At 49.1% G+C, this 25,000-nt stretch overlaps 1 protein-coding gene across 2 annotated transcripts in view; it reads left to right on the top strand.

Annotated features, from left to right (window-relative positions):
- The window catches only part of LOC128706579 (protein FAM43A), a 463,132-nt gene that overhangs the window by 64,334 nt on the left and 373,798 nt on the right, over window positions 1-25,000 (top strand). For both annotated transcript variants that reach the window (XM_070090540.1, XM_070090548.1), the window contains exon 2: window positions 19,770-19,822. The gene's annotated coding sequence lies outside the window, so the exon portion shown is untranslated. The remainder of the gene's footprint in view (window positions 1-19,769; window positions 19,823-25,000) is intronic.

The raw sequence follows: 25,000 nt of genomic DNA, 5'->3' as shown, positions 1-25,000 counted from the left end.
GGTGGGATACTGCCAGTGTGTTAGGTCACCTTGCCTCGGTGGGATACTGCCACTGTGTTAGGTCACCTTGCCTCGGTGGGATACTGTCAGTGTGTTAGGTCACCTTGCCTCGGTGGGATACTGCCAGTGTGTTAGGTCACCTTGCCTCGGTGGGATACTGTCAGTGTGTTAGGTCACCTTGCCTCGATGGGATACTGCCAGTGTGTTAGGTCACCTTGCCTCGGTGGGATACTGCCAGTGTGTTAGGTCACCTTGCCTCGGTGGGATACTGCCAGTGTGTTAGGTCACCTTGCCTCGGTGGGATACTGTCAGTGTGTTAGGTCACCTTCCCTCGGTGGGATACTGCCAGTGTGTTAGGTCACCTTGCCTCGGTGGGATACTGTCAGTGTGTTAGGTCACCTTGCCTCGGTGGGATACTGCCAGTGTGTTAGGTCACCTTGCCTCGGTGGGATACTGCCAGTGTGTTAGGTCACCTTGCCTCGGTGGGATACTGCCAGTGTGTTAGGTCACCTTGCCTCGGTGGGATACTGCCAGTGTGTTAGGTCACCTTGCCTCGGTGGGATACTGCCAGTGTGTTAGGCCACCTTGCCTCGGTGGGATACTGCCAGTGTGTTAGGTCACCTTGCCTCGGTGGGATACTGTCAGTGTGTTAGGTCACCTTCCCTCGGTGGGATACTGCCAGTGTGTTAGGTCACCTTGCCTCGGTGGGATACTGCCAGTGTGTTAGGTCACCTTGCCTCGGTGGGATACTGCCAGTGTGTTAGGTCACCTTGCCTCGGTGGGATACTGCCAGTGTGTTAGGTCACCTTGCCTCGGTGGGATACTGCCAGTGTGTTAGGTCACCTTCCCTCGGTGGGATACTGTCAGTGTGTTAGGTCACCTTCCCTCGGTGGGATACTGCCAGTGTGTTAGGTCACCTTGCCTCGGTGGGATACTGCCAGTGTGTTAGGTCACCTTGCCTCAGTGGGATACTGTCAGTGTGTTAGGTCACCTTCCCTCGGTGGGATACTGTCAGTGTGTTAGGTCACCTTCCCTCGGTGGGATACTGCCAGTGTGTTAGGTCACCTTGCCTCGGTGGGATACTGTCAGTGTGTTAGGTCACCTTCCCTCGGTGGGATACTGCCAGTGTGTTAGGTCACCTTGCCTCGGTGGGATACTGCCAGTGTGTTAGGTCACCTTGCCTCGGTGGGATACTGCCAGTGTGTTAGGTCACCTTGCCTCGGTGGGATACTGCCAGTGTACTACATCTACGTCAATATGATGTAAAGAAAAATATTTACTTGTGAGAAACAATGATAAAGGCAGCCAGTAGCAGTACTGTTGGTGCTTGTAAAACTTTGAACTTGTTTAATATACAGGAGGAACCTTGGTGTTGACTTCACTTGTTATTAAAATATTGATTAATTAACTAGTGTCTCCATAAATCTTGATAAATGTCTATAAGTAAACACAAGTCGAAGTACATAATAAAAACATACAATGACACTAAATGTTTTAACCATCATGAAGTCTCTTATAGAGAAGAAGAGCAGGTTGTTCGTGCAGTGATGTTGCAAACATTGATGATCAATGTTGTTAAAACACAACAAATATAAACCATAAATAATCACTTTCTTAAAATAATTACAAAGATTTAAGAAGAAAGTTCTCGTTAATAGTTAGTGATAAAATATTACCAGTAGTACAGTGTTAAATTTAAGCTGAAGTCTACTGGCAGTGTTGCACCTTACTGGCAGTGTTGCACCTTACTGGCAGTGTTGCTACCTTACTGGCAGTGTTGCCACCTTACTGGCAGTGTTGCACCTTACTGGCAGTGTTGCCACCTTACTGGCAGTGTTGCCACCTTACTGGCAGTGTTGCTACCTTACTGGCAGTGTTGCCACCTTACTGGCAGTGTTGCACCTTACTGGCAGTGTTGCACCTTACTGGCAGTGTTGCCACCTTACTGGCAGTGTTGCACCTTACTGGCAGTGTTGCCACCTTACTGGCAGTGTTGCACCTTACTGGCAGTGTTGCACCTTACTGGCAGTGTTGCACCTTACTGGCAGTGTTGCCACCTTACTGGCAGTGTTGCCACCTTACTGGCAGTGTTGCACCTTACTGGCAGTGTTGCACCTTACTGCCAGTGTTGCACCTTACTGGCAGTGTTGCCACCTTACTGGCAGTGTTGCACCTTACTGGCAGTGTTGCACCTTACTGGCAGTGTTGCACCTTACTGGCAGTGTTGCCACCTTACTGGCAGTGTTGCACCTTACTGGCAGTGTTGCACCTTACTGGCAGTGTTGCCACCTTACTGGCAGTGTTGCCACCTTACTGGCAGTGTTGCCACCTTACTGGCAGTGTTGCCACCTTACTGGCAGTGTTGCACCTTACTGGCAGTGTTGCACCTTACTGGCAGTGTTGCCACCTTACTGGCAGTGTTGCACCTTACTGGCAGTGTTGCCACCTTACTGGCAGTGTTGCACCTTACTGGCAGTGTTGCACCTTACTGGCAGTGTTGCCACCTTACTGGCAGTGTTGCACCTTACTGGCAGTGTTGCACCTTACTGGCAGTGTTGCACCTTACTGCCAGTGTTGCACCTTACTGGCAGTGTTGCACCTTACTGGCAGTGTTGCACCTTACTGGCAGTGTTGCACCTTACTGGCAGTGTTACACCTTACTGGCAGTGTTACACCTTACTGGCAGTGTTGCACCTTACTGGCAGTGTTGCACCTTACTGGCAGTGTTGCACCTTACTGGCAGTGTTACAACTTACTGTCAGTGTTACACCTTACTGGCAGTGTTGCACCTTACTGGCAGTGTTACACCTTACTGGCAGTGTTGCCACCTTACTGGCAGTGTTGCACCTTACTGGCAGTGTTGCACCTTACTGGCAGTGTTGCACCTTACTGGCAGTGTTGCTACCTTACTGGCAGTGTTGCACCTTACTGGCAGTGTTGCACCTTACTGCCAGTGTTGCACCTTACTGGCAGTGTTGCACCTTACTGGCAGTGTTGCACCTTACTGGCAGTGTTGCACCTTACTGGCAGTGTTGCACCTTACTGGCAGTGTTGCTACCTTACTGCCAGTGTTACAACTTACTGCCAGTGTTGCCACCTTACTGGCAGTGTTGCACCTTACTGGCAGTGTTGCTACCTTACTGCCAGTGTTGCACCTTACTGGCAGTGTTGCCACCTTACTGGCAGTGTTGCACCTTACTGGCAGTGTTGCACCTTACTGGCAGTGTTGCACCTTACTGCCAGTGTTGCACCTTACTGGCAGTGTTGCCACCTTACTGGCAGTGTTGCACCTTACTGGCAGTGTTGCACCTTACTGGCAGTGTTGCACCTTACTGGCAGTGTTGCACCTTACTGGCAGTGTTGCTACCTTACTGCCAGTGTTGCACCTTACTGGCAGTGTTGCCACCTTACTGGCAGTGTTGCCACCTTACTGGCAGTGTTGCACCTTACTGGCAGTGTTGCTACCTTACTGCCAGTGTTGCACCTTACTGGCAGTGTTGCCACCTTACTGGCAGTGTTGCACCTTACTGGCAGTGTTGCTACCTTACTGCCAGTGTTGCACCTTACTGGCAGTGTTGCCACCTTACTGGCAGTATTACACCTTACTGGCAGTGTTGCACCTTACTGGCAGTGTTGCACCTTACTGGCAGTGTTGCACCTTACTGGCAGTATTGCACCTTACTGGCAGTGTTACACCTTACTGGCAGTGTTGCACCTTACTGGCAGTATTGCACCTTACTGGCAGTGTTACACCTTACTGGCAGTATTGCACCTTACTGGCAGTATTGCACCTTACTGGCAGTGTTGCACCATACTGGCAGTATTGCACCTTACTGGCAGTGTTGCACCTTACTGGCAGTATTGCACCTTACTGGCAGTATTGCACCTTACTGGCAGTATTGCACCTTACTGGCAGTGTTACACCTTACTGGCAGTGTTGCACCTTACTGGCAGTGTTACACCTTACTGGCAGTGTTGCACCTTACTGGCATTGTTACACCTTACTGGCAGTATTGCACCTTACTGGCAGTATTGCACCTTACTGGCAGTGTTGCACCTTACTGGCAGTATTGCACCTTACTGGCAGTGTTGCACCTTACTGGCAGTGTTACACCTTACTGGAAGTGTTGCACCTTACTGGCAGTATTGCACCTTACTGGCAGTGTTGCACCTTACTGGCAGTATTGCACCTTACTGGCAGTATTGCACCTTACTGGCAGTGTTGCACCTTACTGGCAGTGTTGCACCTTACTGGCAGTGTTGCACCTTACTGGCAGTGTTGCACCTTACTGGCAGTGTTGCACCTTACTGGCAGTGTTGCACCTTACTGGCAGTGTTGCACCTTACTGGCAGTGTTGCACCTTACTGGCAGTGTTGCACCTTACTGGCAGTGTTGCACCTTACTGGCAGTGTTGCTACCTTACTGCCAGTGTTGCACCTTACTGGCAGTGTTGCCACCTTACTGGCAGTGTTACACCTTACTGGCAGTGTTGCACCTTACTGGCAGTGTTGCACCTTACTGGCAGTGTTGCACCTTACTGGCAGTATTGCACCTTACTGGCAGTGTTACACCTTACTGGCAGTATTGCACCTTACTGGCAGTGTTACACCTTACTGGCAGTATTGCACCTTACTGGCAGTATTGCACCTTACTGGCAGTGGCAGTGTTGCACCTTACTGGCAGCCACCTTACTGGCAGTGTTGCACCTTACTGGCAGTGTTGCACCTTACTGGCAGTGTTGCCACCTTACTGGCAGTGTTGCAGTGTTGCACCTTACTGGCAGTGTTGCCACCTTACTGGCAGTATTGCACCTTACTGGCAGTGTTACACCTTACTGGCAGTATTGCACCTTACTGGCAGTGTTACACCTTACTGGCAGTATTGCACCTTACTGGCAGTATTGCACCTTACTGACAGTGTTACACCTTACTGGCAGTGTTACACCTTACTGGCAGTGTTGCCACCTTACTGGCAGTGTTGCCACCTTACTGGCAGTGTTGCACCTTACTGGCAGTGTTACACCTTACTGACAGTGTTGCCACCTTACTGGCAGTGTTGCACCTTACTGGCAGTGTTGCACCTTACTGGCAGTGTTGCACCTTACTGGCAGTGTTGCACTTTACTGGCAGTGTTGCCACCTTACTGGCAGTGTTGCCACCTTACTGGCAGTGTTGCACCTTACTGGCAGTGTTGCACCTTACTGGCAGTGTTGCACCTTACTGGCAGTGTTGCACCTTACTGGCAGTGTTACACCTTACTGGCAGTGTTACACCTTACTGGCAGTGTTACACCTTACTGGCAGTGTTGCACCTTACTGGCAGTATTGCACCTTACTGGCAGTGTTACACCTTACTGGCAGTATTGCACCTTACTGGCAGTATTGCACCTTACTGGCAGTGTTGCACCTTACTGGCAGTATTGCACCTTACTGGCAGTGTTGCACCTTACTGGCAGTATTGCACCTTACTGGCAGTGTTGCACCTTACTGGCAGTATTGCACCTTACTGGCAGTGTTACAACTTACTGGCAGTGTTGCACCTTACTGGCAGTGTTACACCTTACTGGCAGTGTTGCACCTTACTGGCAGTGTTACACCTTACTGGCAGTATTGCACCTTACTGGCAGTATTGCACCTTAGTGGCAGTGTTGCACCTTACTGGCAGTATTGCACCTTACTGGCAGTATTGCACCTTACTGGCAGTGTTACACCTTACTGGCAGTATTGCACCTTACTGGCAGTGTTACACCTTACTGGCAGTATTGCACCTTACTGGCAGTATTGCACCTTACTGGCAGTATTGCACCTTACTGGCAGTATTGCACCTTACTGGCAGTGTTACACCTTACTGGCAGTGTTGCCACCTTACTGGCAGTGTTGCTACCTTACTGGCAGTGTTGCCACCTTACTGGCAGTGTTGCACCTTACTGGCAGTGTTGCCACCTTACTGGCAGTGTTGCACCTTACTGGCAGTATTGCACCTTACTGACAGTGTTACACCTTACTGGCAGTGTTACACCTTACTGGCAGTGTTGCCACCTTACTGGCAGTGTTGCCACCTTACTGGCAGTGTTGCACCTTACTGGCAGTGTTACACCTTACTGGCAGTGTTGCCACCTTACTGGCAGTGTTGCACCTTACTGGCAGTGTTGCACCTTACTGGCAGTGTTGCACCTTACTGGCAGTGTTGCACCTTACTGGCAGTGTTGCCACCTTACTGGCAGTGTTGCCACCTTACTGGCAGTGTTGCACCTTACTGGCAGTGTTGCACCTTACTGGCAGTGTTGCACCTTACTGGCAGTGTTGCACCTTACTGGCAGTGTTACACCTTACTGGCAGTGTTACACCTTACTGGCAGTGTTGCCACCTTACTGGCAGTGTTGCCACCTTACTGGCAGTGTTGCACCTTACTGGCAGTGTTACACCTTACTGGCAGTGTTGCCACCTTACTGGCAGTGTTGCACCTTACTGGCAGTGTTGCACCTTACTGGCAGTGTTGCACCTTACTGGCAGTGTTGCCACCTTACTGGCAGTGTTGCACCTTACTGGCAGTGTTGCACCTTACTGGCAGTGTTGCACCTTACTGGCAGTGTTGCACCTTACTGGCAGTGTTGCACCTTACTGGCAGTGTTGCACCTTACTGGCAGTGTTGCACCTTACTGCCAGTGTTGCACCTTACTGGCAGTGTTGCACCTTACTGGCAGTGTTGCCACCTTACTGGCAGTGTTACACCTTACTGGCAGTGTTGCACCTTACTGGCACTGTTGCACCTTACTGGCAGTGTTGCACCTTACTGCCAGTGTTGCACCTTACTGCCAGTGTTGCACCTTACTGCCAGTGTTGCACCTTACTGGCAGTGTTGCCACCTTACTGGCAGTGTTACACCTTACTGGCAGTGTTGCACCTTACTGGCAGTGTTGCACCTTACTGGCAGTGTTGCACCTTACTGGCAGTGTTACACCTTACTGGCAGTGTTGCACCTTACTGGCAGCGTTGCACCTTACTGGCAGTGTTGCACCTTACTGGCAGTGTTGCCACCTTACTGGCAGTGTTACACCTTACTGGCAGTGTTGCACCTTACTGGCAGTGTTGCCACCTTACTGGCAGTGTTGCACCTTACTGGCAGTGCTGCCACCTTACTGGCAGTGTTGCCACCTTACTGGCAGTGTTGCTACCTTACTGGCAGTGTTGCCACCTTACTGGCAGTGTTGCACCTTACTGGCAGTGTTGCACCTTACTGGCAGTGTTGCCACCTTACTGGCAGTGTTGCACCTTACTGGCAGTGTTGCCACCTTACTGGCAGTGTTGCCACCTTACTGGCAGTGTTGCACCTTACTGGCAGTGTTGCACCTTACTGGCAGTGTTGCCACCTTACTGGCAGTGTTGCCACCTTACTGGCAGTGTTGCACCTTTGGCAGTGTTGCACCTTGCTGGCAGTGTTGGCACCTTACTGGCAGTGTTGCCACCTTACTGGCAGTGTTGCACCTTACTGGCAGTGTTGCAACTTTCCGGCAGGTGTTCCACCTTACTGGCAGTGTTGCACCTTACTGGCAGTGTTGCCACCTTACTGGCAGTGTTGCACCTTACTGGCAGTGTTGCACCTTACTGGCAGTGCCACCTTACTGCCACCTTACTGGCAGTGTTGCCACCTTACTGGCAGTGTTGCACCTTACTGGCAGTGTTGCACCTTACTGGCAGTGTTGCCACCTTACTGGCAGTGTTGCACCTTACTGGCAGTGTTGCCACCTTACTGGCAGTGTTGCACCTTACTGGCAGTGTTGCCACCTTACTGGCAGTGTTGCACCTTACTGGCAGTGTTGCACCTTACTGGCAGTGTTGCCACCTTACTGGCAGTGTTGCACCTTACTGGCAGTGTTGCACCTTACTGGCAGTGTTGCACCTTACTGGCAGTGTTGCACCTTACTGGCAGTGTTGCACCTTACTGGCAGTGTTGCCACCTTACTGGCAGTGTTGCCACCTTACTGGCAGTGTTGCACCTTACTGGCAGTGTTGCCACCTTACTGGCAGTGTTGCACCTTACTGGCAGTGTTGCACCTTACTGGCAGTGTTGCACCTTACTGGCAGTGTTGCCACCTTACTGGCAGTGTTGCACCTTACTGGCAGTGTTGCACCTTACTGGCAGTGTTGCCACCTTACTGGCAGTGTTGCACCTTACTGGCAGTGTTGCACCTTACTGGCAGTGTTGCCACCTTACTGGCAGTGTTGCACCTTACTGGCAGTGTTGCACCTTACTGGCAGTGTTGCCACCTTACTGGCAGTGTTGCACCTTACTGGCAGTGTTGCACCTTACTGGCAGTGTTGCACCTTACTGGCCACCTTACTGGCAGTTGCACCTTACTGCCACCTTACTGGCAGTGTTGCACCTTACTGGCAGTGTTGCACCTTACTGGCAGTGTTGCACCTTACTGGCAGTGTTGCACCTTACTGGCAGTGTTGCACCTTACTGGCAGTGTTGCACCTTACTGGCAGTGTTGCACCTTACTGGCAGTGTTGCACCTTACTGGCAGTGTTGCACCTTACTGGCAGTGTTGCCACCTTACTGGCAGTGTTGCCACCTTACTGGCAGTGTTGCCACCTTACTGGCAGTGTTGCCACCTTACTGGCAGTGTTGCCACCTTACTGGCAGTGTTGCCACCTTACTGGCAGTGTTGCCACCTTACTGGCAGTGTTGCACCTTACTGGCAGTGTTGCCACCTTACTGGCAGTGTTGCACCTTACTGGCAGTGTTGCCACCTTTCTGGCAGTGTTGCCACCTTACTGGCAGTGTTGCCACCTTACCGGCAGTGTTGCACCTTACTGGCAGTGTTGCCACCTTACTGGCAGTGTTGCCACCTTACTGACAGTGTTGCACCTTACTGGCAGTGTTGCCACCTTACTGGCAGTGTTGCCACCTTACTGGCAGTGTTGCCACCTTACTGGCAGTGTTGCCACCTTACTGGCAGTGTTGCACCTTACTGGCAGTGTTGCCACCTTACTGGCAGTGTTGCACCTTACTGGCAGTGTTGCACCTTACCTTACTGGCAGTGTTGCCACCTTACTGGCAGTGTTGCCACCTTACTGGCAGTGTTGCCACCTTACTGGCAGTGTTGCCACCTTACTGGCAGTGTTGCCACCTTACTGGCAGTGTTGCACCTTACTGGCAGTGTTGCCACCTTACTGGCAGTGTTGCCACCTTACTGGCAGTGTTGCACCTTACTGGCAGTGTTGCCACCTTACTGGCAGTGTTGCACCTTACTGGCAGTGTTGCCACCTTACTGGCAGTGTTGCCACCTTACTGGCAGTGTTGCACCTTACTGGCAGTGTTGCACCTTACTGGCAGGGTTGCCCCCTTACTGGCAGTGTTGCACCTTACTGGCAGTGTTGCACCTTACTGCACCTTACTGGCAGTGTTGCACCTTACTGGCAGTGTTGCACCTTACTGGCAGTGTTGCACCTTACTGGCAGTGTTGCACCTTACTGGCAGTGTTGCACCTTACTGGCAGTGTTGCACCTTACTGGCAGTGTTGCACCTTACTGGCAGTGTTGCACCTTACTGGCAGTGTTGCGTTGCACCTTACTGGCAGTGTTGCACCTTACTGGCAGTGTTGCCACCTTACTGGCAGTGTTGCACCTTACTGGCAGTGTTGCACCTTACTGGCAGTGTTGCACCTTACTGGCAGTGTTGCCACCTTACTGGCAGTGTTGCACCTTACTGGCAGTGTTGCACCTTACTGGCAGTGTTGCACCTTACTGGCAGTGTTGCCACCTTACTGGCAGTGTTGCCACCTTACTGGCAGTGTTGCTACCTTACTGGCAGTGTTGCTACCTTACTGGCAGTGTTGCACCTTACTGGCAGTGTTGCCACCTTAATGGCAGTGTTGCACCTTACTGGCAGTGTTGCACCTTACTGGCAGTGTTGCACCTTACTGGCAGCGTTGCACCTTACTGGCAGTGTTGCCACCTTACTGGCAGTGTTGCACCTTACTGGCAGTGTTGCCACCTTACTGGCAGTGTTGCACCTTACTGGCAGTGTTGCACCTTACTGGCAGTGTTGCACCTTACTGGCAGTGTTGCACCTTACTGGCAGTGTTGCCACCTTACTGGCAGTGTTGCACCTTACTGGCAGTGTTGCACCTTACTGGCAGTGTTGCAGTGTTGCACCTTACTGGCAGTGTTGCACCTTACTGGCAGTGTTGCACCTTACTGGCAGTGTTGCCACCTTACTGGCAGTGTGTGCACCTTACTGCAGTGTTGCCACCTTAATGGCAGTGTTGCACCTTACTGGCAGTGTTGCACCTTACTGGCAGTGTTGCACCTTACTGGCAGTGTTGCACCTTACTGGCAGTGTTGCCACCTTACTGGCAGTGTTGCACCTTACTGGCAGTGTTGCACCTTACTGGCAGTGTTGCACCTTACTGGCAGTGTTGCACCTTACTGGCAGTGTTGCACCTTACTGGCAGTGTTGCCACCTTACTGGCAGTGTTGCCACCTTACTGGCAGTGTTGCACCTTACTGGCAGTGTTGCACCTTACTGGCAGTGTTGCACCTTACTGTCAGTGTTGCACCTTACTGGCAGTGTTGCCACCTTACTGGCAGCATTGCACCTTACTGGCAGTGTTGCCACCTTACTGGCAGTGTTGCACCTTACTGGCAGTGTTGCACCTTACTGGCAGTGTTGCACCTTACTGGCAGTGTTGCACCTTACTGGCAGTGTTGCACCTTACTGGCAGTGTTGCACCTTACTGGCAGTGTTGCACCTTACTGGCAGTGTTGCACCTTACTGGCAGTGTTGCCACCTTACTGGCAGTGTTGCTCTTGTTGCACCTTACTGGCAGTGTTGCACCTTACTGGCAGTGTTGCACCTTACTGGCAGTGTTGCCACCTTACTGGCAGTGTTGCACCTTACTGGCAGTGTTGCACCTTACACCTTACTGGCAGTGTTTCACCTTACTGGCAGTGTTTCACCTTACTGGCAGTGTTACTGGCAGTGTTGCCACCTTACTGGCAGTGTTGCACCTTACTGGCAGTGTTGCACCTTACTGGCAGTGTTGCCACCTTACTGGCAGTGTTGCCACCTTACTGGCAGTGTTGCAGTGTTGCACCTTACTGGCAGTGTTGCTACCTTACTGGCAGTGTTGCCACCTTACTGGCAGTGTTGCACCTTACTGGCAGTGTTGCACCTTACTGGCAGTGTTGCCACCTTACTGGCAGTGTTGCACCTTACTGGCAGTGTTGCACCTTACTGGCAGTGTTGCCACCTTACTGGCAGTGTTGCCACCTTACTGGCAGTGTTGCACCTTACTGGCAGTGTTGCACCTTACTGGCAGTGTTGCCACCTTACTGGCAGTGTTGCCACCTTACCGGCTGCACCTTACTGGCAGTGTTGCCACCTTACTGGCAGTGTTGTTGCAGTGTTGCACCTTACTGGCAGTGTTGCCACCTTACTGGCAGTGTTGCCACCTTACTGGCAGTGTTGCCACCTTACTGGCAGTGTTGCCACCTTACTGGCAGTGTTGCCACCTTACTGGCAGTGTTGCCACCTTACTGGCAGTGTTGCACCTTACTGGCAGTGTTGCCACCTTACTGGCAGTGTTGCCACCTTACTGGCAGTGTTGCACCTTACTGACAGTGTTGCACCTTACTGGCAGTGTTGCACCTTACTGGCAGTGTTGCACCTTACTGGCAGTGTTGCCACCTTACTGGCAGTGTTGCCACCTTACTGGCAGTGTTGCACCTTACTGGCAGTGTTGCCACCTTACTGGCAGTGTTGCCACCTTACTGGCAGTGTTGCCACCTTACTGGCAGTGTTGCCACCTTACTTGCAGTGTTGCCACCTTACTGGCAGTGTTGTACTGGCAGTGTTGCACCTTACTGGCAATGTTGCACCTTACTGGCAGTGTTGCACCTTACTGGCAGTGTTGCCACCTTACTGGCAGTGTTGCCACCTTACTGGCAGTGTTGCACCTTACTGGCAGTGTTGCACCTTACTGGCAGTGTTGCACCTTACTGGCAGTGTTGCCACCTTACTGGCAGTGTTGCACCTTACTGACAGTGTTGCACCTTACTGGCAGTGTTGCACCTTACTGGCAGTGTTGCCACCTTACTGGCAGCATTGCACCTTACTGGCAGTGTTGCCACCTTACTGGCAGCGTTGCACCTTACTGGCAGTGTTGCACCTTACTGGCAGTGTTGCCACCTTACTGGCAATGTTGCCACCTTACTGGCAATGTTGCCACCTTACTGGCAGTGTTGCACCTTACTGGCAGTGTTGCACCTTACTGGCAGTGTTGCACCTTACTGGCAGTGTTGCACCTTACTGGCAGTGTTGCCACCTTACTGGCAGTGTTGCACCTGCTCTTGTTGCTACCTTACTGGCAGTGTTGCACCTGCTCTTGTTGCTACCTTACTGGCAGTGTTGCACCTTACTGGCAGTGTTGCACCTTACTGGCAGTATTGCCACCTTACTGGCAGTGTTACCACCTTACTGGCAGTGTTGCACCTTACTGGCAGTGTTGCACTTTACTGGCAGTGTTGCCACCTTACTGGCAGTGTTGCCACCTTACTGGCATTGTTGCACCTTACTGGCAGTGTTGCCACCTTACTGGCAGTGTTGCCACCTTACTGGCAGTGTTGCACTTTACTGGCAGTGTTGCACCTTACTGGCAGTGTTGCCACCTTACTGGCAGTGTTGCACCTGCTCTTGTTGCTACCTTACTGGCAGTGTTGCCACCTTACTGGCAGTGTTGCTACCTTACTGGCAGTGTTGCTACCTTACTGGCAGTGTTGCCACCTTACTGGCAGTGTTGCTACCTTACTGGCAGTGTTGCCACCTTCCTGGCAGTGTTGCACCTTACTGGCAGTGTTGCACCTTACTGGCAGTGATGCCACCATACTGGCAGTGTTGCCACCTTACTGGCAGTGTTGCACCTTACTGGCAGTGTTGCCACCTTACTGGCAGTGTTGCCACCTTACTGGCAGTGTTGCCACCTTACTGACAGTGTTGCACCTTACTGGCAGTGTTGCCACCTTACTGGCAGTGTTGCCACCTTACTGGCAGTGTTGCCATCTTACTGGCAGTGTTGCCACCTTACTGGCAGTGTTGCCATCTTACTGGCAGTGTTGCCACCTTACTGGCAGTGTTGCACCTTACTGGCAGTGTTGCCACCTTACTGGCAGTGTTGCCACCTTACTGGCAGTGTTGCACCTTACTGGCAGTGTTGCACCTTACTGGCAGTGTTGCACCTTACTGGCAGTGTTGCACCTTACTGGCAGTGTTGCACCTTACTGGCAGTGTTGCCACCTTACTGGCAGTGTTGCACCTGCTCTTGTTGCTACCTTACTGGCAGTGTTGCACCTTACTGGCAGTGTTGCACCTTACTGGCAGTATTGCCACCTTACTGGCAGTGTTGCCACCTTACTGGCAGTGTTGCACCTTACTGGCAGTTTTGCACCTTACTGGCAGTGTTGCACCTGCTCTTGTTGCTACCTTACTGGCAGTGTTGCACCTTACTGGCAGTGTTGCACCTGCTCTTGTTGCTACTTTACTGGCAGTGTTGCACCTTACTGGCAGTGTTGCCACCTTACTGGCAGTGTTGCCACCTTACTGGCAGTGTTGCACCTTACTGGCAGTGTTGCTCCTTACTGGCAGTGTTGCACCTGCTCTTGTTGCTACCTTACTGGCAGTGTTGCACCTTACTGGCAGTGTTGCACCTTACTGGCAGTGTTGCACCTGCTCTTGTTGCTACCTTACTGGCAGTGTTGCACCTTACTGGCAGTGTTGCACCTTACTGGCAGTGTTGCACCTTACTGGCAGTGTTGCTACCTTACTGGCAGTGTTGCACCTTACTGGCAGTGTTGCCACCTTACTGGCAGTGTTGCACCTTACTGGCAGTGTTGCACCTTACTGGCAGTGTTGCCACCTTACTGGTAGTGTTGCACCTGCTCTTGTTGCTACCTTACTGGCAGTGTTGCACCTGCTCTTGTTGCTACCTTACTGGCAGTGTTGCACCTTACTGGCAGTGTTGCACCTTACTGGCAGTGTTGCCACCTTACTGGCAGTGTTGCACCTTACTGGCAGTGTTGCCACCTTACTGGCAGTGTTGCTACCTTACTGGCAGTGTTGCTACCTTACTGGCAGTGTTGCTACCTTAATGGCAGTGTTGCTACCTTACTGGCAGTGTTGCTACCTTACTGGCAGTGTTGCCACCTTACTGGCAGTGTTGCCACCTTACTGGCAGTGTTGCCACCTTACTGGCAGTGTTGCCACCTTACTGGCAGTGTTGCACCTTACTGGCAGTGTTGCACCTTACTGGCAGTGTTGCACCTTACTGGCAGTGTTGCACCTTACTGGCAGTGTTGCACCTTACTGGCAGTGTTGCCACCTTACTGCCAGTGTTGCACCTTACTGCCAGTGTTGCACCTTACTGGCAGTGTTGCACCTGCTCTTGTTGCTACCTTACTGGCAGTGTTGCCACCTTACTGGCAGTGTTGCACCTGCTCTTGTTGCCACCTTACTGGCAGTGTTGCACCTGCTCTTGTTGCTACTTTACTGGCAGTGTTGCACCTTACTGGCAGTGTTGCACCTGCTCTTTTTGCTACCTTACTGGCAGTGTTGCACCTTACTGGCAGTGTTGCACCTTACTGGCAGTATTGCACCTTACTGGCAGTGTTGCCACCTTACTGGCAGTGTTGCACCTTACTGGTAGTGTTGCCACCTTACTGGCAGTGTTGCACCTGCTCTTGTTGCTACCTTACTGGCAGTGTTGCACCTTACTTGCAGTGTTGCACCTTACTGGCAGTGTTGCCACCTTACTGGCAGTGTTGCACCTGCTCTTGTTGCTACCTTACTGCCAGTGTTGCACCTTACTGGCAGTGTTGCACCTGCTCTTGTTGCACCTTACTTGCAGTGTTGCCATCTTACTGGCAGTAGTGCCACCTTACTGGCAGTGTTGCCACCTTACTGGCGGTATTGCCACCTTACTGGCAGCGTGGCCACCTTACTGGCAGTGGTGCCACCTTGCTGGCAGTGGTGCCACCTTACTGGCAGTGGTGCCACCTTACTGGCAGTGGTGCCACCTCCCTACATAATATAAGCTGCCTACACGTCCCTTGAAAATTTGAAGCCGAGCAGATGAGGCTTTTTGTTGTAAGTGAAATAAAAACGACGTTTGAAGAAGAAAAAACAGGGGAAACAGAACATTAAACTAGCAGCTGTCCTCTACACGATGGATAAAAACTCTACAATAAACTTCTCGCTTCGACAACAAAATATAATAATAACTGTTTAGTGTGATGGTGACCGTCATTAGTGACAACCACCGGTGACGGCGTCACCTTGGAGTGTATCACGTAACAAGAGGAGTGTTAGGGAAATGGAGCGTGTAACGAGGCTGGAAGTGGATGATAGATGTGTCAGGTGAACACCGGTGTGCTGAGGCCAGACACATGGGAAGACACGGCACTGCGAGACATACTGCGAGATCTTACAAAGAATTCAGTGATGATTTCACTCTTGGTTCTATCGTCGTGATGTCAGTAGTAAAGCAGAAGTTGATTTTTATTTGTTGGTTCGAGTCCCGCAAAGATGACCGTAATTATATCAGTCAAGTTTTCAGTGAACTTCACTGCTCACAATATTTGATCATCGCCTGCAAGAAGACAGCCGATAACACACTCCACAACGCTGGTTGCATCACCACACACAACATGGTGCTCCTCGTCCACAATACCAGCAACCAATTTTACCAGTACCTCAGTTAAAGCAGGTGTCAGTCACCAACATTAAATCTAAAACTGTACAAGACACAGTAGTCGCTCATAGGAAGCCAGTGATTACCATCATCTGCACCATACCATGTGGAAGCTGTGGCAAGACTCCGTCGGTGAAACTTCCAGAGACCTAAATACCAGAGTCAAACAACAACATATTAACACATGCCGAAGGGACGACACTAAGCTTGTGCTCTACACAGGAACTCTGAGAACCACCACAGTAGCAAGACTTGCCATTACAGTGTCACCGTCACAGCAGCTTGTCTTGAATCCACAGTTTTACCACAACCTTTGATATACCTTTGATAAGTTCTGAGTGTTTTTTCTACTACCAGACCCTTTCTTGGGCCAGGCTCGTCTAGTGCTTGCCTGGTGAACCAGGCTGCTGCTGCTGTTAGTGGTCTGTTGATCCATATATCCATCACAACCTGGTTGATTTGGTACCTGGTGAAGATACTCGTCCAGTTTCCTCCTGAAGACTTCTACACTTATTCCAGCAGTGTTTCTGATATCTTCTGGTTAAGATGTTTAATAATGTTGGGCCACAGACGTTGAATCAGTGTTGTCTTATTGTGCCCACTGCGCCCCTGTTTTTCACAATATTTTACACATCCTTCCATATTTCTGATTCCAGACCCACAAGTACTTCCAGGTATATATTATAATGTATCTCTCTCTTAACTCCAGTGGAATATTTAAATAACTAGTATTTAAATGCTTTATTGACTATGCGGACCGTGAACGATCTCTGTATCTGTTCCAACTCAGATATTTCTCCTGCCTTGATCGGGGCCGTCAACACTGAGCAATATTTCAAATGAGAGAAAGCACAAGCGATTTGAAAAGTATCACCATTGGCATTATTTCCCTAGTTTTGAAGCTCTCATTATCCATCCCGTCCTCTTCCTGGTTGTCATGATATTAGTCTTATTGTGTTCTTTGAAAGGAAGGTCAGCAGACGTAATTACTCCCAGGTCTTTCACGTGTTCCTTTCGTTTTATTTGATGATCCTCTTAAATTTTACATACTGTGTCCCTTTTAAGTTCTTCATTCTTTCCATGCCTGGCCCATGGCCGAGCTCCGGAAGTAGAAAGACTCTCAAAACTCATCAAAGGTATATCAAAGGCATACCTAAGCAGTTGGAACTTATCACCACTGAATGTTATCACCATTGAATGTTAAATTTAGTGCCATCTGCAAACGGTGATGCAATATTTTGACGGGTGTTTTTATCTTTGATACGAGGTGCCTGGACAGTGCCTTGGGGTATTGAGCTTTTTACTTCGTTGATGCTGGATTTTGCTCTGTTTGCTACTGTTCTTTGTGTTCTGTGTTTGAAACCTGAAAATTCATCTGTATGCCTTCCCACGACCCTCATTTTGTGTGCAGTCACCCTATGACTACATTTGTCAAATACCTTTTCGAAATCTGTGTACATCACATTTGTGTTTTGTTTGTCTGCCAACATCTCTGTAATTCTGTCATAATGGTCCAGCAGCTGGACAGTCATGCTCAACAACCATGATGGTTTGGTTGATGCCGAGTGTGCTGCTCCACGAAATTTGTAACCTAACATCTCATCCTCCCTTATCTTTTTCTCACTGTCTTGTATCCTTCTTACCGTCTCCTCTTTACTGTCCTGGGTATATATCTCCACCTTTATTTTAGTTCCTTGTTCCCTACCTGTATCATCCCACTCTCCTTGTTCCCTACGTTTATTTTCTCTTCGTATATTTCTGGCAAGCTCCTCAGGCAATTCCTTACATTCTCTTAAGTTTTCGATTCTCATTACTTTACAAAACTTTACAATTACATTACTTTACATTACTTTACAATAGCCAGTATGAGAGTTAAGCTTCATTGCTCATCTCTGTGTTAAGCTTTATACATAATATATGAAATTTCGTACTATATATTCCACTATCACTGTACTGATGTTTCCCAGGTCTCTCACACACCACACATCTTATTTATGATCATTCTCACTGTGATTCCTGTTTATTTTATATGCTGTTCCTTGTGAGTTTAGGGTTGTGAGGGCAGGTGGGTTTAGGGTTGTGAGGGCAGGTGGGTTTAGGGTTGTAGAGGGCAGGTGGGTTTAGGGTTGTGGGGGGCAGGTGGGTTTAGGGACGTGGGGGGCAGGTGGTTTTAGGGTTGTGGGGGGGCAGGTGAGGGTGAGTGTGGGTTAACTCTGTACTTTGTTCCACTGTCTTAAGTTACTCAGTTCATCTACCATTTTCCTGTGTCAGTTGTGTTGTAATTATCTCATTACATCAATAACTCTGCCTACCAGCAGACGAAACTTAACAAGAGTTAACCTGACCCTAAGATGTATCATCCTTTAACTACTGAAAACCTTCAGAAGAGGTGAACGCAAATTTATTTAATGTAATTTAACTGGAATAAAGGTTCCACACTATTTTGCACCTAAAATAATCAAATCTTCAACAAGACGTTTGACTTTGACTCTCAGGTGTAGTTACATTATGTGGCACCTTACTGAACCTTTCAAGCTACACCACTCAGAGTTTCCTTTGTTATTACAACCATTCTAGGATGCTGGGAGTGACTTCAACAACCTTGGTCATGGAGTCACTTGCACCTGTCAGTTGTTTTAAGAATCTGGTCCTCGTTATCATACACAAACGTTAAAAAATTCAAATTGATTGAACGTGGCTTTCTCGATTTATAGACGAAATATAATTGGAAAGTTGAAGGAAGAAGAAAAAGTATAAAATAAATTAGGTACCTTCTTAAAGTCTTTCTTCAGGTAGCTTCTTAAAGTCTTTCTTCAGGTAGCTTCTTAAAGTCTTTCTTCAGGTAGCTTCTTAAAGTCTTTCTTCAGGTAGCTTCTTAAAGTCTTTCTTCATGTAGCTTCTTAAAGTCTTTCTTCAGGTAGCTTCTTAGTCTTTCTTCAGGTAGCTTCTTAAAGTCTTTCTTCAGGTAGCTTCTTAAAGTCTTTCTTCAGGTAGCTTCTTAAAGTCTTTCTTCAGGTAGCTTCTTAAAGTCTTTCTTCAGGTACCTTCTTAAAGTCTTTCTTCAGGTAGCTTCTTAAAGTCTTTCTTCAGGTACCTTCTTAAAGTCTTTCTTCAGGTAGCTTCTTAAAGTCTTTCTTCAGGTACCTTCTTAAAGTCTTTCTTCAGGTAGCTTCTTAAAGTCTTTCTTCAGGTACCTTCTTAAAGTCTTTCTTCAGGTAGCTTCTTAAAGTCTTTCTTCAGGTAGCTTCTTAGTCTTTCTTCAGGTAGCTTCTTAAAGTCTTTCTTCAGGTAGCTTCTTAAAGTCTTTCTTCAGGTAGCTTCTTAAAGTCTTTCTTCAGGTAGCTTCTTAAAGTCTTTCTTCAGGTACCTTCTTAAAGTCTTTCTTCAGGTAGCTTCTTAAAGTCTTTCTTCAGGTAGCTTCTTAAAGTCTTTCTTCATGTAGCTTCTTAAAGTCTTTCTTCAGGTAGCTTCTTAGTCTTTCTTCAGGTAGCTTCTTAAAGTCTTTCTTCAGGTAGCTTCTTAAAGTCTTTCTTCAGGTAGCTTCTTAAAGTCTTTCTTCAGGTAGCTTCTTAAAGTCTTTCTTCAGGTACCTTCTTAAAGTCTTTCTTCAGGTAGCTTCTTAAAGTCTTTCTTCAGGTACCTTCTTAAAGTCTTTCTTCAGGTAGCTTCTTAAAGTCTTTCTTCAGGGATACTTGATAACATGACGGAAAATTCAGAATTATTCACAATTTTTGAAATTTTAGCAATGCTTATACTGCCATCACCTGACCTCACTTACTGGGCTGGTTAATCTTGTGTGACATCATGACCTCATTCTTCCATCTTTTACCCTCTCTCCATCCCCTATTAATATCAAACAAACCACGGAATGGGTGGAAATTGAACGCATGGCGAGTGAGTCGTAAAGCTCACTCGCCATGGATGATAAAGTCCCGGGTGGGTTAAACATCTTCACAGCTCTGGCTCTTAACTCTTATCGACCGGTTTTACTGATTGGTAATATATTGTATCGACCTTGCAGATCGCTGGTGCCTGACGCAGTGTAGTGACCAACCAGATTCTCCATACATACAGGTAAGATCCTCGCCTCCTGCCTTACTTGTGGCAGTTGAGCGTTGTTCAAAGTTATTATGTGAAAATGGTCCAGCACGGACCGAGACTTGATAATGGTCCAGCACGGACCGAGACTTGATAATGGTCCAGCACGGACCGAGACTTGATAATGGTCCAGCACGGACCGAGACTTGATAATGGTCCACCATTAACAGCAACGTCGCCTAAACCGTCTGCTACAAATTAAGACTCTTATGGAGTGGTAAGACTCGTCTGTTGTGTTGACATTATCAGTACCTGACCAGCCGGGCTGTGGTTCGTACATTGGTTTGCGTGCGGCCAGCAGTAATAGCCTGGTTGATCAGGCCCTGATCCACCACGAGAGCCTGGTCATGGACCGGACCGCGGGGGCATTGACCCCCAGAACATCCTCCAGGTATACCGAGAGATACTTCCTGGGTTCACCCCTCTCCCCACCACTCGCCTCTCAGTGTTGTCAACCACTGTGGTTGACAACATTTTTAGTGAGGCTGCTGGTGTGTGGCTGCTGGTGCGTGGCTGCTGGTGCGTGGCTGCTGGTGTGTGGCTGCTGGTGCGTGGCTGCTGGTGTGTGGCTGCTGGTGCGTGGCTGCTGGTGTGTGGCTGCTGGTGTGTGGCTGCTGGTGCGTGGCTGCTGGTGCGTGGCTGCTGGTGTGTGGCTGCTGGTGCGTGGCTGCTGGTGCGTGGCTGCTGGTGTGTGGCTGCTGGTGTGTGGCTGCTGGTGTGTGGCTGCTGGTGCGTGGCTGCTGGTGTGTGGCTGCTGGTACGTGGCTGCTGGTACGTGGCTGCTGGTGCGTGGCTGCTGGTGCGTGGATGCTGGTGCGTGGCTGCTGGTGCGTGGCTGCTGGTGCGTGGCTGCTGGTGTGTGGCTGCTGGTGCGTGGCTGCTGGTGCGTGGCTGCTGGTGCGTGGCTGCTGGTGCGTGGCTGCTGGTGCGTGGCTCCTGGTGCGTGGCTGCTGGTGCGTGGCTGCTGGTGCGTGGCTGCTGGTGTGTGGCTGCTGGTACGTGGCTGCTGGTACGTGGCTGCTGGTACGTGGCTGCTGGTGCGTGGCTGCTGGTGCGTGTGTGGGTCGCATCCTGGGACAAAATTAACCTAATTTGCAAGAAATAGTCAGCATATCAAGCAGTTTTCTGTACTACAGTTTGTCAGTGATGTTAGCCAGGTCTGTGTACCTTATACATGTACTGCTAGAAATAAAGATTATTATTACTAGTATTAATATCATTGCTGTTCAGTGGGGTTTGCCGCAGTGTGTTGCTTCCTGCATTCGTGAAGGGTTATACTTCACTTCCACATGACAACACCAGTCCATCAAGTGTATTCCAAGTGGCAATTATAACGTTGATTACAGTCCAGTTTAATGAATTTTGGATGTTACAATAATGTACATGTAGGCGGTGGATGGTAGAAGTTGATGATGGTGGTGGATGGTAGAAGTTGATGATGGTGGTGGATGGTAGAAGTTGATGATGGTGGTGGATGGTAGAAGTTGATGATGGTGGTGGATGGTAGAAGTTGATGATGGTGGTGGATGGTAGAAGTTGATGATGGTGGTGGATGGTAGAAGTTGATGATGGTGGTGGATGGTAGAAGTTGATGATGGCGGTGGATGGTAGAAGTTGATGATGGAGGTGGATGGTAGAAGTTGATGATGGTGGTGGATGGTAGAAGTTGATGATGGAGGTGGATGGTAGAAGTTGATGATGGTGGTGGATGGTAGAAGTTGATGATGGAGGTGGATGGTAGAAGTTGATGATGGTGGTGGATGGTAGAAGTTGATGATGGAGGTGGATGGTAGAAGTTGATGATGGTGGTGGATGGTAGAAGTTGATGATGGTGGTGGATGGTAGAAGTTGATGATGATGGTGGATGGTAGAAGTTGATGATGGTGGTGGATGGTAGAAGTTGATGATGGTGGTGGATGGTAGAAGTTGATGATGGTGGTGGATGGTAGAAGTTGATGATGATGGTGGATGGTAGAAGTTGATGATGGTGGTGGATGGTAGAAGTTGATGATGGTGGTGGATGGGAGAAGTTGATGATGGTGGTGGATGGTAGAAGTTGATGATGGTGGTGGATGGTAGAAGTTGATGATGATGGTGGATGGTAGAAGTTGATGATGGTGGTGGATGGTAGAAGTTGATGATGGTGGTGGATGGGAGAAGTTGATGATGGTGGTGGATGGTAGAAGTTGATGATGATGGTGGATGGTAGAAGTTGATGATGATGGTGGATGGTAGAAGTTGATGATGGTGGTGGATGGTAGAAGTTGATGATGGTGGTGGATGGTAGAAGTTGATGATGGTGGTGGATGGTAGAAGTTGATGATGGCGGTGGATGGTAGAAGTTGATGATGGAGGTGGATGGTAGAAGTTGATGATGGTGGTGGATGGTAGAAGTTGATGATGGAGGTGGATGGTAGAAGTTGATGATGGTGGTGGATGGTAGAAGTTGATGATGGAGGTGGATGGTAGAAGTTGATGATGGTGGTGGATGGTAGAAGTTGATGATGGAGGTGGATGGTAGAAGTTGATGATGGTGGTGGATGGTAGAAGTTGATGATGGTGGTGGATGGTAGAAGTTGATGATGATGGTGGATGGTAGAAGTTGATGATGGTGGTGGATGGTAGAAGTTGATGATGGTGGTGGATGGTAGAAGTTGATGATGGTGGTGGATGGTAGAAGTTGATGATGATGGTGGATGGTAGAAGTTGATGATGGTGGTGGATGGTAGAAGTTGATGATGGTGGTGGATGGGAGAAGTTGATGATGGTGGTGGATGGTAGAAGTTGATGATGGTGGTGGATGGTAGAAGTTGATGATGATGGTGGATGGTAGAAGTTGATGATGGTGGTGGATGGTAGAAGTTGATGATGGTGGTGGATGGGAGAAGTTGATGATGGTGGTGGATGGTAGAAGTTGATGATGATGGTGGATGGTAGAAGTTGATGATGGTGGTGGATGGTAGAAGTTGATAATGGTGGTGGTGGATGGGAGAAGTTGATGATGGTGGTGGATGGTAGAAGTTGATGATGATGGTGGATGGTAGAAGTTGATGATGGTGGTGGATGGTAGAAGTTGATGATGGAGGTGGATGGTAGAAGTTGATGATGGTGGTGGATGGTAGAAGTTGATGATGGAGGTGGATGGTAGAAGTTGATGGTGGTGGTGGATGGTAGAAGTTGATGATGGTGGTGGATGGTAGAAGTTGATGATGGTGGTGGATGGTAGAAGTTGATGATGGTGGTGGATGGTAGAAGTTGATGATGGAGGTGGATGGTAGAAGTTGATGATGGTGGTGGATGGTAGAAGTTGATGATGGTGGTGGATGGTAGAAGTTGATGATGGAGGTGGATGGTAGAAGTTGATGATGGTGGTGGATGGTAGAAGTTGATGATGGAGGTGGATGGTAGAAGTTAATGATGGTGGTGGATGGTAGAAGTTGATGATGGTGGTGGATGGTAGAAGTTGATGATGGAGGTGGATGGTAGAAGTTGATGATGGTGGTGGATGGTAGAAGTTGATGATGGAGGTGGATGGTAGAAGTTGATGATGGTGGTGGATGGTAGAAGTTGATGATGGAGGTGGATGGTAGAAGTTGATGATGGTGGTGGATGGTAGAAGTTGATGATGGTGGTGGATGGTAGAAGTTGATGATGGTGGTGGATGGTAGAAGTTGATGATGGTGGTGGATGGTAGAAGTTGATGATGGAGGTGGATGGTAGAAGTTGATGATGGTGGTGGATGGTAGAAGTTGATGATGGTGGTGGATGGTAGAAGTTGATGATGGAGGTGGATGGTAGAAGTTGATGATGGAGGTGGATGGTAGAAGTTGATGATGGAGGTGGATGGTAGAAGTTGATGATGGTGGTGGATGGTAGAAGTTGATGATGGAGGTGGATGGTAGAAGTTGATGATGGAGGTGGATGGTAGAAGTTGATGATGGAGGTGGATGGTAGAAGTTGATGATGGTGGTGGATGGTAGAAGTTGATGATGGAGGTGGATGGTAGAAGTTGATGATGGAGGTGGATGGTAGAAGTTGATGATGGAGGTGGATGGTAGAAGTTGATGATGGTGGTGGATGGTAGAAGTTGATGATGGTGGTGGATGGTAGAAGTTGATGATGGTGGTGGATGGTAGAAGTTGATGATGGTAGTGGATGGTAGAAGTTGATGATGGAGGTGGATGGTAGAAGTTGATGATGGTGGTGGATGGTAGAAGTTGATGATGGTGGTGGATGGTAGAAGTTGATGATGGAGGTGGATGGTAGAAGTTGATGATGGAGGTGGATGGTAGAAGTTGATGATGGAGGTGGATGGTAGAAGTTGATGATGGTGGTGGATGGTAGAAGTTGATGATGGAGGTGGATGGTAGAAGTTGATGATGGAGGTGGATGGTAGAAGTTGATGATGGAGGTGGATGGTAGAAGTTGATGATGGTGGTGGATGGTAGAAGTTGATGATGGAGGTGGATGGTAGAAGTTGATGATGGTGGTGGATGGTAGAAGTTGATGATGGAGGTGGATGGTAGAAGTTGATGATGGTGGTGGATGGTAGAAGTTGATGATGGAGGTGGATGGTAGAAGTTGATGATGGTGGTGGATGGTAGAAGTTGATGATGGAGGTGGATGGTAGAAGTTGATGATGGTGGTGGATGGTAGAAGTTGATGATGGTGGTGGATGGTAGAAGTTGATGATGGAGGTGGATGGTAGAAGTTGATGATGGTGGTGGATGGTAGAAGTTGATGATGGTGGTGGATGGTAGAAGTTGATGATGGTGGTGGATGGTAGAAGTTGATGATGGTGGTGGATGGTAGAAGTTGATGATGGCGGTGGATGGTAGAAGTTGATGATGGTGGTGGATGGTAGAAGTTGATGATGATGGTGGATGGTAGAAGTTGATGATGGTGGTGGATGGTAGAAGTTGATGATGATGGTGGATGGTAGAAGTTGATGATGGTGGTGGATGGTAGAAGTTGATGATGATGGTGGATGGTAGAAGTTGATGATGGTGGTGGATGGTAGAAGTTGATGATGATGGTGGATGGTAGAAGTTGATGATGGTGGTGGATGGTAGAAGTTGATGATGGTGGTGGATGGTAGAAGTTGATGATGATGGTGGATGGTAGAAGTTGATGATGGTGGTGGATGGTAGAAGT

Source organism: Cherax quadricarinatus, chromosome 3, assembly GCF_038502225.1.
Source record: "Cherax quadricarinatus isolate ZL_2023a chromosome 3, ASM3850222v1, whole genome shotgun sequence".
Taxonomy (NCBI): Eukaryota; Metazoa; Arthropoda; class Malacostraca; order Decapoda; family Parastacidae; genus Cherax; species Cherax quadricarinatus.
The sequence above is the reverse complement of the archived record's forward strand: the minus strand, read 5'-3'. Positions and strand labels throughout refer to the sequence as shown.